General features: G+C 38.0%; 1 pseudogene across 1 annotated transcript; it reads right to left on the bottom strand.

The window, feature by feature from the left end:
* Nucleotides 1-11,766: 11,766 nt before the first annotated feature.
* On the bottom strand, nucleotides 11,767-15,984 carry LOC306669253 (alcohol dehydrogenase 1-like; annotated as a pseudogene). The gene is made up of 4 exons: nucleotides 15,857-15,984; nucleotides 12,532-12,609; nucleotides 12,204-12,423; nucleotides 11,767-12,006 (listed from the first exon to the last, which is right to left on the bottom strand). The product of its transcript is annotated as an alcohol dehydrogenase 1-like (transcript).
* Nucleotides 15,985-16,392: the final 408 nt, after the last annotated feature.

The raw sequence follows: 16,392 nt of genomic DNA, 5'->3' as shown, positions 1-16,392 counted from the left end.
CAAGTTAGAAAGAAACCTTAACAATGGTTATCATAATAGTGTGACCTCATTAATCTTGGTATTTTACCTATTAATTGAGAGAGAAGGTCCATCTATCTCTGGAATGAATATAATAATCCTATTTTTCAGTAAACTTAAAAAGCAATCATAAAGTGTGGGAAAAAATGATCACATCAGGTACAGTTGTTGCTTTTCTATTTTCAGTCATAATTTTAATGTTTGTATAGGTTGTTGCTTTCACTACTAGTAAAAAAGCTAAAGGGAAGTTTGATATTTCAATATATATGAAGCCATAAAATATAATTATGGGGGTTTCAAGATGGCGGCCTAGAGGGTGGCTGCATTTCATGTTGCTCCAGGACTCAGGATTCAAAAGAGGAGATATCGAGACACTTGGGACCAACTCAAAGCAGCCGGGTGAGTCTCTCCCATTGGGGAGGCGTCCCGGATGGGACAGTGGTCCCGGAACGCAGGAAACTTTGTGAAGTAGAGCTGCCAGTGAGACGCCCCTCCCCCCGCTGGAGCAGTGAACTCGGACAACTAGGAGCGCCGAAAAGGAGGCCGCTTGGCACAGCGCTGGGACTCGGAGCAACCACTGGGGATCCGGCGGCTGCCCAGGGGAGGAGTGGCGAGGAGAGCTGTGTGGACTCAGGACACCGGGGCCTGCCCTGAGGAGGAGGAGGAGGAGCGTGGCCACTTGGATTCGGAGTGACTGGACCAGAGCTACAGGCGGTTGCCAGAAGAGAAACTCCGCGGCGAGCTGTTTGGACTCAGAACGACGCTTCTGAACCCCGGGGCCTGCCCTGAGGACGAGGAGGAGGAAGAGGAACGCGGCCGCTTGGATTCGGGGTGACTACACCAGAGCTTCAGGCGGTTGCCAGAGGAGAGGCTGCGTGGCGAGCTGTTTGGACTCAGACCACTTCTGAACCGCGGGGCCTGCTCGGAGGAGGAGGAGAAGCGCGGCGGGTCCTTTGGACTCACAGTGACTGCATTAGCGCTCCAGGCGGCTGCTTAGAGGAGAAGGCGAGTGGTGAGTTGTTTGGACTTAAAGGGACAGCGCCTGAACACAGGGGGGCTGCCTGGAGAGGAAGCGTGGTGGGTCGCTTGGTCTTGAGTGGCCGCACCAAGAGCTCCGGGCGGTTGCCCATAGGACCCGTGCAGCGGGTCACGTGGATTCAGAGCCACCCAGAGCGACCACTCCTGAACACTCGGGGGGTTATCTGGAAGAGAAGGAGGAACGGGGAGGGTCACTTCGACTTGGAGTGATTGATTGCCCAGGGCTACGGGTGGTTGGTGGGAGGTGGAGGCACGCAGTGAGTTTCTTGGACTCCTAGTGACCGCACCGGAATACTGGGCAGCTGTCTGGAGGAAGAGGCGTGTGGCGGGTCTCTGGGACTCAGAGAGATTGTACGGGGCCCCAGGTGGCTGCTCAGAGGAGGGGCCGCATAGCCAGGCAATTAGGGGCAGAGCAGGGTCCCAGGATCTAGGAGGCTTCTGGGTGGAAGAGCCGCACAGAGACAGGCTTAGGGCGGAGCAAAGGTTCCAGGCCTGAGGGCATATTCTCTGAGGAGGGGCAGCCTAAGGAGATTCATCTGCGAAGGGTGAGGCTCCCAGGCCCAGGAGGTAGGGCCGGGCCCCTGAGAACTTTGCAGAGGAAGGCAGCCCAGCCCAGGCGGTAGCTGTAATTGAGGGGAACCTCTAGGAGGGTACTGACCAGCGAGACCTCCCCACTGGGTGAGTCTTCCCTGCCGGGTGAGGTTTCCCCACAAGGACGGTAAAACCAGAGACTCAGGCCCAAACAGGCCTTGCCTCAGCCCGCAGCCTAGGTCCCCTTTGGATGACCATTGGGTCAACAAGTGGAGGCACCTCTGCCCACTAGCAGGGATTATACCCCTCCTGAAGGCCACCACTCCTAGAGAGGCAGCTTCCTTGTGGAGCTCCGCATTATCAACTTCCTCCAAGACTTCAGCCTACTGAAGGCTAAGGGGGGATATATATAGAAATCTTCAGGGACATTGTAAGTCAATAGAGGAAATCTGCAATATCTCAGCGGTCAACTGATACCTGAACAATATGAGAAAACAAGGAAAGAAAATGCTGCAAACAAATCTAGATGTTACATCAATAAAACCCAATGACAGCATGGCAGAAGAAATGACAGAAAAGGAGTTCAGAATGTACATAATTAAAATGATCAGAGAAGCAAACGATGAGATGAAAGAGCAAATGCAAGCATTGAATGATCGCACCAATCGACAGTTAAAAGAGCAAATACAGGAAGCAAAAGATCATTTCAATAAAGAGTTAGAGATATTGAAAAAAAAACCAAACAGAAATCCTTGACATGAAAGAAACAATAAACCAAATTAAGAACTCCATAGAAAGTATATCCAATAGGATAGAACACCTGGAAGACAGAACCTCAGACATTGAAGACAAAATATTTAACCTTGAAAACAAAGTTGAACAAACAGAGAAGATGGTAAGAAATCATGAACAGAATCTACAAGAACTATGGGATATCATGAAAAGGCCAAATTTAAGAATTATTGGGATTGAGGAAGGCCTAGAGAAACAAGTCAAAGGAATGAACAATTTATTCAATGAAATAGTATCAGAAAATTTCCCAAATCTGAAGAATGAAATGGAAAATCAAGTTCAAGAGGCTTATAGGACTCCAAATACACAAAATTACAACAGACCCACACCAAGGCACATTATAATGAAAATACCTAACATACAAAATAAAGACAGAATTTTAAAAGCTGTGAGAGAAAAGAACCAAATTACATTCAGGGGGAAACCAATACGGATATCAGCAGACTTTTCAATCCAGACCCTAAAAGCTAGAAGGGCCTGGAACAACATTTTTCAAGCCCTGAAAGAAAATGGATGCCAACCAAGAATCTTATACCCAGCAAAACTTACCTTCAAATTTGACGATGAAATAAAATCCTTCCATGATAAACAAAAGCTAAAAGAATTTACAAAAAGAAAGCCAGCATTACAAAACATTCTCAGCAAAATATTCCATGAGGAAGAGATGAAAAACAAAGCAGCAAATCAGCAAAGGGAGGAATTATCCTAAAGGAATTGTCAAATAAAGGAGGAAACAAGTTGTGTCAAACAAATAAATAAATAGAATTTAAAAAATGAACCAAATGACTGGGAAACCAAATCATATCTCCATAATAACCCTGAATGTTAATGGCCTGAATTCATCAATCAAAAGACATAGACTGGCAGATTGGATTAAAAAGAAAGATCCAACAATATGTTGCCTGCAAGAGACTCACCTCATAGAAAAAGATACCCATAGACTAAAGGTGAAAGGATGGGGAAAAACATACCATGCACATGGACTCAGCAAAAAAGCTGGAGTATCCATCCTCATTTTCGATAGTGTGGACTTCAAGCCAAAGTTAGTCAGAAGGGATAAAGAAGGTCATTTCATACTGCTTAAGGGAAGCATAAATCAGCAAGATATAACAATCATAAACATCTATGCCCCAAACAGTGGCTCATCCATGTATGTCAAACAAATCCTTCTCAATTTCAGAAACCAAATAGACCATAACACAATAATACTAGGTGATTTTAACACGCCTCTCTCACCACTGGACAGATCTTCCAGACAAAAATTGAACAAAGAAACCATAGATCTCAATAACACAATCAATAATTTAGACTTAACGGACATTTATAGAATATACCATCCAACCAAGAGCAAATACACTTTCTTCTCAGCAGCACATGGATCCTTCTCTAAAATAGACCATATATTATGCCACAAAGCTAATGTTAGCAAATACAAGAAGATAGAGACACTAGCATGTATTCTATCAGATCATAATGGATTGAAGTTAGAAATAAATGAAAGAGTAAAACACAGAAACTATTCCAACATCTGGAGATTAAACAATATGCTATTATATGATGAATGGATAACAGAAGATATTAGGAAGGAAATTAAAAAATTCTTAGAGGTAAATGAGAACAAAGAAACATCATATCAAAATCTCTGGGACACTATGAAAGCAGTACTTAGAGGGAAATTTATTTCATGGAGCGCATTTAATAAAAGAAGTAAAACTCAACAAATAAACGACCTAACGCTACAGCTCAAAGCCCTAGAAAAAGAAGAACAGACCAGCACCAAAAGTAGTAGAAGACAGGAAATAGTTAAACTCAGAGCCGAAATCAATGAAATTGAAACAAAAGAAACAATACAAAAAATTGACAAAATAAATAGTTGGTTCTTCGAAAAAATAAACAAAATTGATAAACCTTTAGCCACACTAACAAAGAGAAGACGAGAGAAAACCCAAATCACTAAAATTCGGAATGAACAAGGAAATATCACAACAGACAGGATTGAAATACAAAACATAATTAGAAGCTATTTTGAAAATCTATACTCCAACAAAATAGAAAATTTCGAAGACATCAACAGGTTTCTAGAGACATATGAATTGCCTAAACTGAACGAGGAGGACATAAACAATTTAAATAGACCAATTTCAAGTACTGAAATAGAAGAAGTCATCAAAAGCCTACCAACAAAGAAAAGTCCGGGACCAGATGGGTTCTCAGCCGAGTTCTACAAAACCTTTAAAGAAGAGCTCATTCCAATACTTCTCAAAGTATTCCATAAAATAGAAGAGGAGGGAACCCTCCCAAACTCATTCTATGAAGCCAATATCACACTGATACCTAAACCAGACAGAGACTCATCAAGGAAAGAAAATTTCAGACCAATATCCTTAATGAACATCGACGCAAAAATTCTCAACAAAATTTTAGCAAATCGCATACAAAAACATATTAAAAAGATAGTGCACCATGATCAAGTGGGCTTCATCCCAGGTATGCAAGGTTGGTTCAACATCAGGAAATCAATAAACGTAATTCACCATATAAATAGACTTAAAGTCAAGAATCACATGATTATTTCAATAGATGCAGAAAAAGCATTTGATAAAATACAGCACCCCTTCATGCTCAAAACACTAGAAAAAATAGGGATAGTGGGAACATTCCTTAACATTGTAAAGGCCATCTATGCTAAGCCCATGGCTAATATCATTCTAAATGGTGAAAAACTGAAAGTATTCCCCCTAAAAAGTGGAACAAGGCAGGGATGCCCTCTTTCACCACTTCTATTCAACATCGTTCTTGAGACTCTGGCCAGAGCAATTAGACAAACCAAAGAAATTAAAGGGATACGAATTGGAAAAGAAGAACTCAAACTATCCCTGTTCGCTGATGACATGATTATATATTTAGAGGAACCTGGAAATTCCACCAGAAAACTCTTAGAACTCATAAGTGAATTCAGTAAAGTAGCAGGTTACAAGATCAATGCCCATAAATCCAACGCATTTTTATACATAAGTGATGAATCTTCGGAAAGAGAAATTAGGAAAACTACCCCATTCACTATAGCCTCGAAAAAAATAAAATACTTGGGAATCAATCTCACAAAAGAGATGAAAGACCTCTACAATGAGAACTATACAACACTAAAGAAAGAAATTAAAGAACACCTTAGAAGATGGAAAGATCTTCCATGTTCTTGGATAGGAAGAATTAATATTGTCAAAATGGCCATACTACCTAAAGTGCTATACAAATTCAATGCAATTCCAATTAAAATCCCAATGACGTACCTTACAGAAATAGAGCAAGCAATCATGAAATTCATCTGGAAGAATAAGAAACCCAGAATAGCTAAAGCAATCCTTAGCAGGAAGAGTGAAACAGGGGGTATTGCAATACCAGATCTTCAACTCTACTACAAAGCAATAGTAACAAAAACGGCATGGTATTGGTACCAAAATAGAAAGGTAGATCAATGGTGCAGAATAGAGGACACGGACACAAACCCAAATAAATACAATTTTCTCATACTAGACAAAGGTGCCCAAAATATGCAATGGAGAAAAGATAGCCTCTTCAACAAATGGTGCTGGGAGAATTGGAAATCCATATGCAACAGAATGAAACTAAACCCATATCTCTCACCATGCACGAAACTAAACTCAAAATGGATTAAGGACCTCGGAATCAGACCAGAGACCCTGCATCTTATAGAAGAAAAAGTAGGTCCAAATCTTCACCTTGTTGGTCTAGGATCAGACTTCCTTAACAGGACTCCCATAGCACAAGAAATAAAAGCTAGAATCAACCACTGGGATAGATTCAAACTAAAAAGCTTTCTCTCAGCAAAGGAAACTATCAGCAATGCGAAGAAAGAGCCTACAGAGTGGGAGAATATCTTTGCCAATCATACTTCAGATAGAGCGCTAATCTCCAGAATCTATAAAGAACTCAAAAAACTCTACACAAAGAATACAAATAACCCAATCAACAAATGGGCTAAGGAAATGAATAGACACTTCACAGAAGAAGATCTACAGGCAATCAACAAACATATGGAAAAATGTTCAACATCTCTAGTAATAAGAGAAATGCAAATCAAAACTACCCTAAGATTCCATCTCACCCCAATTAGAATGGCGATTATCAAGAATACAAGCAACAACAGGTGTTGGCGAGGATGTGGGGAGAAAGGTACACTCTTACATTGCTGGTGGGGCTGCAAATTAGTGCAGCCACTATGGAAAGCAGTGTGGAGATTCCTTAGAAAACTCGGAATGGACCCTCCATTTGACCCAGCTATCCCACTCCTTGGCCTATACCCAAAGGAGTTAAAATCAGCATACTACAGAGATACAGCCACATCAATGTTCATAGCTGCTCAATTCACAATAGCCAGACTGTGGAACCAACCTAGATGCCCTTCAATTGATGAGTGGATAAAGAAACTGTGGTATATATATACAATGGAATATTACTCAGCCATAAAGAATGATAAAATTATGGCATTTGCAGGCAAATGGATGAAATTGGAGAATATCATGCTAAGTGAGATAAGCCAATCTCAAAAAGCCAAGGGATGAATGATATCGCTAATAAGTGGAGGATGACACATAATGGGGGGGAGGGAAGGGTTAGTGTTAGGGTTAGAGTTAGGGTCAGGGAGGGGGGCAAGTATGGAGGAAGGAAGGACTGTATAGAGGGTAAAGAGGGGTGGGAGGGGTGGGGGAAGGGAAAAAATAACAGAATGAATCAAACAACATTCTCTATGTAAATTTATGATTACACAAATGGTATGCCTTTGTGCCATGTACAAACAGAGAAACAACATGTATCCCATTTGTTTACAATAAAAAAAATAAAAAAAAATAAAAAAAATATATATAATTATGATCATGAACATATCCATGTACCTCCAAAATTTCCTCATGTGCCTGTGTAATTTCTCTCCTTCTCCATTGCTTCACCTATCCCAATTAACTACTTCTTCACTTTCTGTCCCTATATATTTGTTTATATTTCATGGAATTTTATATATTATTATATTTATTCATCTTATAAATATGGAAACATAATTAGATATTATTTTTGCCTTCATTATTTTGAAATTGAATGATGCTATAGTGATTATCAATAGTACATTCTTTATATTTTTTTTGGTTTCAGGGATTGAGCCCAAGGGCACTTAACCACTGAGCTATATCCTCATTGGTTATTTTTTATTTTGAGACAGGTGTCTCACTAAGTTTCTTAGGGCCTTGCTAAGTTGCTGAGGCTGGCTTTGAACTTCCATCCTCCTGCCTCAGCCTCTAAGTTGCTGGGATTACAAGCATGTGCCATCCTACTGGGCTAGTGCATTCATTTTTATTGTGAAGTAGTATTGTATCGAATTTATTCTGTTGACAGACATCTGGGTTGTTTCTAGTTTTGGGTTAGTACAAATAATGCTGTTATGCACATTGGCTAATTTAATGTCATGAAGATTTATGTTTTCTTCAAATATTTTTATAGTTTTAGCTTTTAATCTTAGGTCCTTGATTAATTGTGATTCATTTTTTGTATGTGGTATGAGGCAGGAATCAAACTTCATTCTTTTACATGTGGATAGCTAATTATTCCAGCATCATTTCTTGAAAATGTGTTAATTCCCTATTGAATGGTATTGGCATCTTTGTCAAAAATCAACTAGCTATAATTATATGGGTTTATTTCTGAAATCTGTTGCTATTTTATTGATTTATATGTCCATTTTTTTATGTCTGAAACTTACTCTCTTTATAATTGTATCTGTGTAGTAAATTTTACATTTTTTCTGTTACTTCAGATGGTGAGAGTAAATAAATCTGGTCCCTTTTATTCCATTTTGACTGGAAGTGATTTTTTTCCTTGACTAGATTGTTGTCAGTGTAGAGAAATCTTATTGACTTTAATCTACTGATTTATATCCTGAAAGTTTACTGAATTCATTTATTAATCCCAACAGGTTTTCTTTAGGATACATATAATTATTGGCTGGCAGACACTTTAACTTATTTTTTATTTTGGAAGCCATACATAAATATTTTCTTGCCTAATCTCTCTTTCTAGGATTTCTAGTATTTTGTTGAATAGAAATCACAAGATGGAAAAAATTGTCTTATGCCTGATGTAGAGGAAAACTTTTGAGATTTTACTATTCAAATGATAGCCATGGACAACTCAGATATCATCATTTTAATGTTTAGATAGTCTTCTGTTTTTAATTTGTTGAGAATTTTTATCATGAAAAAGCAGTAAACTTCAACAAATGCTTTTTCCGTACTTAAGATGATCATGTGATTTTGTCCTTTATTCTGTTAATGTGGTGTGTTAAATTTATTGATTTACATATGTTAAACCACATTTGTATACCAGTCTTAAATCCCATTGGTCATGGTGTATGATCCTTTTAACTGGCAGTTGAATTCACTTTGGTAGTATTTCATTGATGCAATCCCTTAAATCTTTCACCTGGGAAAATTTCTCTTCTTCATTGTTGTCAGTACATTATCCCAGGGGAAATGCTAGCCGCTCTGCACCTCAAGATGAAGGCTGAGCTAAATTCTCCATGTGCACTGGTCACCCAGGTAGGATGCGTTGTGACCTGAGCATTCAGAAGTGACACTAATCAACTTCTGTTACTGGGTGGTCTGTGGCATCAGCTAAACTACTACCCCTTACCTGATTAGGCCTTTTTTGTTGATTGTGTAGTTAGTGTCTGAAATGATCAGGCATGTCTTCTCCTTACTGAGTTAACAAGTGCCCTGTAGCATGTGGTCAATTCACACCTCCTCATATTTTTCAAAGGAGTCTACAGCAGCTTACTCTAGGGAGATAATTGTGCAGAAGTGAGCAAATTGGTGAGAAATTGTCAAAGAAGGAAACTAGTTTTAGCAAAAATCCCTCAGGTTAGGGTTTAAAGAGAAGGTATAATTTGTTTATCAAAGAATGGACATGAGAATAATATCGGCTAAACAAATACCAACAATTTTATTACCTATAGTCTTCATGTTGTGTATTAGCTCTCTAGGCTCATTTAGCCTATGCATCTGCTACTTTGTATCCTCTTGCCCACATCGCTACATTTCCTTCCATCAGCCCCCCAAACTAGTAAACACTTTTTTTTCTATCTATATATATATATATTTGAATTTTTTTGGACTCCACATATGTGAAGTCAGACCATATTTCAGACCATATTTTTCTTTCTGCATCTGGCTTATTTTACTTAGTATAATGTTATGTCCTCCAGGCTCATCCATTCTGTGGCAAATGGCAAGATCTTGTTCTTTTTTAGTGCTGAATGGTATTCCACTATATATGTGTACCTGATTTTCTTTATCCATTGGTCCTTTGACAGAAACAGGTTGTTTCCATACCTTGGCTATAGCAAATAATGCTGCATGGAAGATAGTAGTGCTGATATCTTTACAAGGTGGTAATTTCCTTTCCTTTGGGTAAATACACAGGAGAGAAATTTCTGGTTATCTGGTAGTTCTGTTTTCAATTTCTTTTAAAACCCCCATCCTGTTTTTCATGCTGTTGTACCATTGTACATTTCCACCAGCTGTGTATAAGAGTTCCCTTTTCTCTATATGCTTACCAATATTTGTTATCTTGTGACTTTTTTTCATAATAGACATCCTATGGTTGGGTGTGAGGTGGTACCTCATGGTGGTCTTGATTTGCATTTCTCTAATGATTAATGATGCTAAGCATCTTTTCATATACCTGTTTGTGATTTCTATTTATTTATTTATTTATTTATTTATTTATTTATTTGTTTATTTATTTATTTATTCATTCATTCAGAGAAATACTTATTGAGGTCCTTTGACCATTTTTAACTGGTTTATTTGTTTTTATAACATTGGATTATACATTCTTTTTGGATATTAATGCTTTATCCAATACATGATTTGCAAATATGTTTTTCTCAATCTTTAGTGTGCTGTTTCATTTTGTTGGTTATTTTCTTTGCTATGCAGAAAATCTTTAGTCTGATGTAATCTCAATTATTTTTGCATTTGTGGCTAGAAATTTTGGTGAGGTATTCAAAAAATCATCACTTTCCCCATATATTCTCTTCTAGGAGTTTTATAGTTTCTGGTTTTATATATCTTGAGTTGATTTTATGTTTGGTGTAAAGAAGGGTCAAATGTTACTCTTTTGCATATGGAAATTCTATTTTCCTAGTACCATTCATTGAAGAGACTATCCTTTTCCCATTGTGTCTTCTTGGTACTCTTGTCAAAAATGATCTGTTTATGGATTGATTTCTGGGTTCTTCATTCTCATACACTGGTCTATATGTTTGTTTTTATGCCAATTCTTATGCTGTTTTGATTTTTATAATATAATTTTAAGTTAGAAAATGTGATGCCTCCTGTTTTTATTTTATTCTTTCTCAGAATTGTTTTGTCTATTAGGGATCTTTTGTGGTTCCATATGAATTTTAGAATTGATTTTTCTATCTATGAGCATTAAAGTATTTGTCATTCTTAAAACACATAGAACGCTACCTGGCACATAGTAAGTATGTATTAAACAGAATTACCCACTGCCTCAAAGACCATACCCTCTATTCTTTACCTAATGTTTTCACTTGCCATACTTCTCTGCCAAATTCCTGTTAAAATGAAACAAAACAACAAAACACCATAAATATATACAGATGTGGGTGAAACTACGTTTTTTAAAAAAGTTCAACTTTCTGAGGATATACAGCATACATTTCATATCTATTTTACCTTTTCTGGTTCTTAACCCTGTTTTCTCTCTTCTTTCTTCCTTTTACCTTATTTGCCTCTTTCCTATCACCTACATCCCTAAGTCAACTTCCCTTATTTGACCAAATGCATTAGGTTGCACTTATGTGTACTGAATGTCTACATTCTCTCCTCTAAACTGTATGACCATGATGATGGTGTCTGTTTCATTCATTCTTGTATCTATAGAATTTAATACACTGATGATAGGAGCTTGACAAACATTTTTCCAAATGAATGAATGGTTCTGTCACAGGACATGGATAAATGTCATATGTGAATCCTATAATGTTCATACTTAAGTATAAAATACATAGATATTAAGAAAGAGCTAGGAATAGAGAAAAGGAAACACTGATATTGTGGGGTTTTTTTTTTTGCATGTTTGAACTTGGCATACCATAATGACGTATGTTTAAGTACGAGTTGCTTTTGCTTTTGAAATGAATGCTTTAGAGTGAAACTGCATTCTATTTTTGATTTGGGGTTCACAGGAACATTTCCAGAGTTTATACTTAGGTTCATGAGGCTATACTTGTACCCACATGTTGACAGGCAGCACTTACTGTGCCCCAAGACTATGTACCATGGTATCAATGAGTCAAACAAAAGCAAAGTCAACACCAATGCCCTTCATTTCCATCACCACCTCCTGGACAGTTTTCTTGGAGATTTGAGGATTGAGACAATCAGTGACTCTTAAGGCTCATGCCTGGGGAAACTTCTCCTCATTTACATCAACTCCAATGATCCTAGAGGCACCAGAGGCTTTGCAGGCTATGACAACAGCTGAATCAATTCCTCCAAGTCCAAAAATCACACAGGTGAAACCACAGGTAACCTTCACATTCACAAAGCATATTTGTATTAGTATTCACAGCTGCGTACACATTTAAAGAAAATAAACCAATAAGCAAATAAAACTAACCTTCAAGCCTTTTGATCTATAGACACCAGTTGGGCAGATTTGGCATAATTTTAATCTTTTTCCCAGGTAAATTACTATGTCACATGTTAACACACAAGTACCTTCTTCACCTTGGTGGAATGAACATCAGTCCCATAGCCTGTGGGGAACTCACAGCTCATGACACGAACTTTATCCATAGGAGCAGCATCATCAATTTTTGCCACTTGGATCTCAGTCACAACAGTATATTCAGTGAATGTGCTTACACAGAAAGAATGATGAATCTTTTCTTCTTTGCAGGTAAATCTGAGATTCTTATCCAGCATTAACCCACTAGGAGGTAGAATACTGTCCTTCATCTATGTAGGCACAGACACACGGAATTAGAGAGAAGTGAACAGCATTAACTACAGATTTTAGCAATTTAATTAAAGAGTAAAAGATAAATCTACTAACCCTTGCCTCTCACATAAGTTTCCTTTGAGGTGCAAGCAGTTGCTGCATTCTCTACTTTGTGGAATAATTAAGTGTGTTCTATATATAGAAGAAAAGTGATATAATAGATAGCTTGAAAATATTAATGGAATAAAAATACATTTTTTTCCCCAAAAATTTCATTGAATCTTTTGAAAATTTGGTGTGGACAGATGATAGCCACTATAACACTCAGGTATTTCAGAGGAGAAATTGTTTTATCTGATTTTAGAAATCCCATTATTCTTTTGGACAAATGGTGAGAATTTGGGACTATTCCCTGCTGGATACCTCTAGGCCTACTTCTTCCAACTCTGAAAATAGAATAACACCAGGAATGAACCTTGGAAATAAGTCATCGAGTTTAACCCTTTTGTTTTCCATTTGAAGGAATCAGTCCCATGGTGGTTGTCACCTGCTTAAAGTGGCCCAGCTGGATAATGGCAGAACTCTTCCCATTGAGTTTCTGGGCCCCACTACCGCAGGCTAGCCTGTTCCTTTAGTGGGGCTAAGTTCAAAGATGTGCTGACTTTGAAGAATAAAAGCTTTCTGTCTCTGTCTCAGCCGTTTCTGGAACACTTAACATGGAGGGTGGTTTTTAGGTCACAGAGCTCAAGAGAGCATTTTGATTATATTTGGATCCCACTATTAGCTCGCTCCCTTGGCACTAGGGTGATGGGTCAGGTGGGGTCTAGGTAAAAAGTTAACACAATTATTACAGACTTATGACAACCTGGTCAGAGGTCTACAACACTGTCTCTATGTTGGTCCTAACAAATGTTTATCACACAGAAGCAATTCCTTTTGGACCTCTTGGAGAGTTTTGATGGCATTGAAGATCTCTCTTAGGTTTCAATAAGGCACATCTTACATTCATTTGCCCTAAAAATTTCCAAAGATACTGGATCTTAGAATCTGAAGTAGTCCTACTCCTTGTGTGTCATTTTCCTTCAAATGCTTATCCTATATGTGGAAATCCCACAAAACTTCCACTAGAATTTTTCTAGGAAAAGAGGACTTAGAATATGTTTCTCTCTTGTTTAGGTCTACATTCTTAGAGATGTAGACCAGGTCTTCTCCTTTTGTCTCTCCTACTGTGCCTAGTGTCAGATGCATGGCAGGCATTCCATAATTGCTTGCTAAATGAATACACTGATGATGGCTTCTTGAATGTCTGGACTACACAATTTCTTAAATCTTTTTATGTAGTGGTTTCCAAGCTGTGGGTTTCCCATTACCTTAATCTCTGTGATTGCTGTTATTCACTGTGATCATTTAAAACATGCTAAGAATAGCAATGTCAAGGTCCTTTCTGATGAGCCTGGGGAAGAGAGTATGATTGTTTTCTATTGATTCTTTGAAATGTCACAGTCATCCTGTCAATTAAAATTCAAGCTCTACATTCTATTTGATTGGAGCATTGATTCATTTGTCAAACATTCTATGCATTTCAACAGACACTGTGCTAGACATTCTGAGGAACATAAATGTATGTAAGAAATAGTACCTATGCCTAAAGGGCTTCTGATCAATTTAGAGGTACACTGGTTCTATCTCAAACTTCATTTGACTGTGGATATATAGATTTGGCTCAGATACTGCCCCACTGGATTATCAGACAGAGGTGAGAGTGATGTGACTCTTGGAATCACAAGATACCTTTGATATAATGATATAGTTAGAAGAATCTAGAGGCAAACTCAGGATATATGATTAGAATCATACAGAGCAAACCATTTTATTTTGTCTGGTAAATATGTTAATTTATCTAAAGTTCTGCCTTTGTGCAAGAGAAACTCTTTGGTATGATATTGTGGGGAGATTTTTGCTTCTCAGTTTTCTACCTGGCTTCATAAAACTCACTCCATTGCCAATCCTCTCCACAATCCCAGCTTCTTCACAGCCTCATATTAAACAAAAGTTCACTGGCAGGTATCTTTTCAGGACATGATCATCAGTATCACAGATCCCAGAAGAAATTAAATTTCTGCATTGAAATTAAGTGATCAGGAATCACTTGAAATTGTTTTGAAATTCCAATCTCTCTCTCTCTCTCTCTCTCTCTTTCTTCCTTCCTCTCTTTCTCCCTCTCTCCCTCTCTCTCTTTCTGTCCCTCCCTCCCCACCTTTATCTGAAACTGAATATTAAATTTTTTTTTTTACCTGAATTATTTTAGTTGATCTCTGTAACAACATTCACAAGAACACAGGTCTTCTCACCCTCAACTTACCAACGAGGGAAAGAAGATTCAAAGATATAGAATGATTTATCCAAAGTCATATGACTTGTAAAGACCTAATAATGAACTTTTGTCTTTTCAGATCTAGTCTGCAGGTCCTAAAGGGTTTTACAAATATATTTTATAAAATATATTTATAACACTGCCACTGAGAAGTACAGAATTTTAGGTCCAATATTGTGAGGTTTTTCCAATGCTTTCGGGAAAATCAATTTTCAAAATTTTAAACTTGTACATTGAAAATATTTTTTAAGTTAAAATTGTAAAATAAGTTTAAGTTAAATAAGACAACTATTATAAAATTTAACTGATGTTGGGAAGTTTGAAAGCTTCTTAGCTAATGGCCTAAATTTTCTTTCCTGTGGTAGGTCCAACCCAATTTGTATTAGATCATAAAAATAAAATATTTCGTGTACCATAGCTCACAATTACTACTTTGATTAGAATATGTCCAGAAAAGCATATTCACAAGTTTTTCAGTATCTACAGTGAAAGAGGTAGCATTCTTAAGTAAGAACACTGGAAACAGCTATGTCATGATTGTAAAAAGTGGGTGAAAAGTCATGCTAACAAGAAATGTGTGACTTTTCCCCCACTGTGTTAAAACAGCATCTTGAAATGTTCTTTTTAGATATACCAGAGGCTAAAATATCTGTATTAGTTTTGTTCTACATAGGAAATAAGAATTGTCTGTGGAAGCAGTTCATAGAATAAGGGGGGAGAGGGACCAGCTGCTCCAATGGGCACATATAGTCCTGAACGTTGGTTTCATCAAGGAATCAGGGGGACACTGCTCAGGTTCCCACTGCTCCAGCCTTCACCTCGGTGGGCTATTTGGCATTTCTGACTTGGGTCATAGACTTTATGGTTAAGAGACATTGATGTAAGAGCAGAGAACAGTGGCTAAGAGTGGATGTATTGGTGATGGTGACCCAGCATAGGATAATTAATAACTAAATGCTTTCGGATAAACGATAAAAGAATAGAGCTTCTGAAGAGTAGGCTAAAACACATTGTTGAACTCCTTTTTTTCTGTACATTTTTATTACTTTTCATTTCATTCTTCACTTTTTCTCATCAGTGAAGTCAATTCTTTGGAACAGCACCAGACATGGAGTTGATGATTCGTTGAGCATTAGTTTCCCAATTTTCCTTATTCCTCTTCTGTCTTTTTCTAGCTCCCTCTTTTCCTCCATTGTTTCCTTCTTAGCATCTTCCCAATCCCCTCATTCCTTTTCTCTGTTACTCCGGTAACCATTCCCCTTTACCTTCCCCTACTTTGATTAGATAAGGACTAGAAGTATATAGTTTTTTATATTTGTTGTATTCAGTAAATCAAGTGTTGAATGTCTTGGGTTTAATTTTAAGAAGAGGTGAATTTAATGTGTGCTATATCTTGGCTCTTGACTGTCCCTCAAAGGCCCATGTGGTAAAGGCTTGGTCTCCAGGTTGGCACTATTAGGAAGTGGTGAGACCTTTGAGAAGTGAGGCCTAATGGGAGGCTTTTGGGTCATTGGGAGCATGCTTCTGAAGGGGATTTTATGATTCTGGTCCCCTCCTTGCCTTTTTGCTTTCTGGCTATGAGGTGAGTGATTGGGCTCTGC

The sequence above is a fragment of the Sciurus vulgaris genome (assembly GCF_902686455.1).
Source record: "Sciurus vulgaris genome assembly, chromosome: 9".
Taxonomy (NCBI): domain Eukaryota; kingdom Metazoa; phylum Chordata; class Mammalia; order Rodentia; family Sciuridae; genus Sciurus; species Sciurus vulgaris.
The sequence above is the reverse complement of the archived record's forward strand: the minus strand, read 5'-3'. Positions and strand labels throughout refer to the sequence as shown.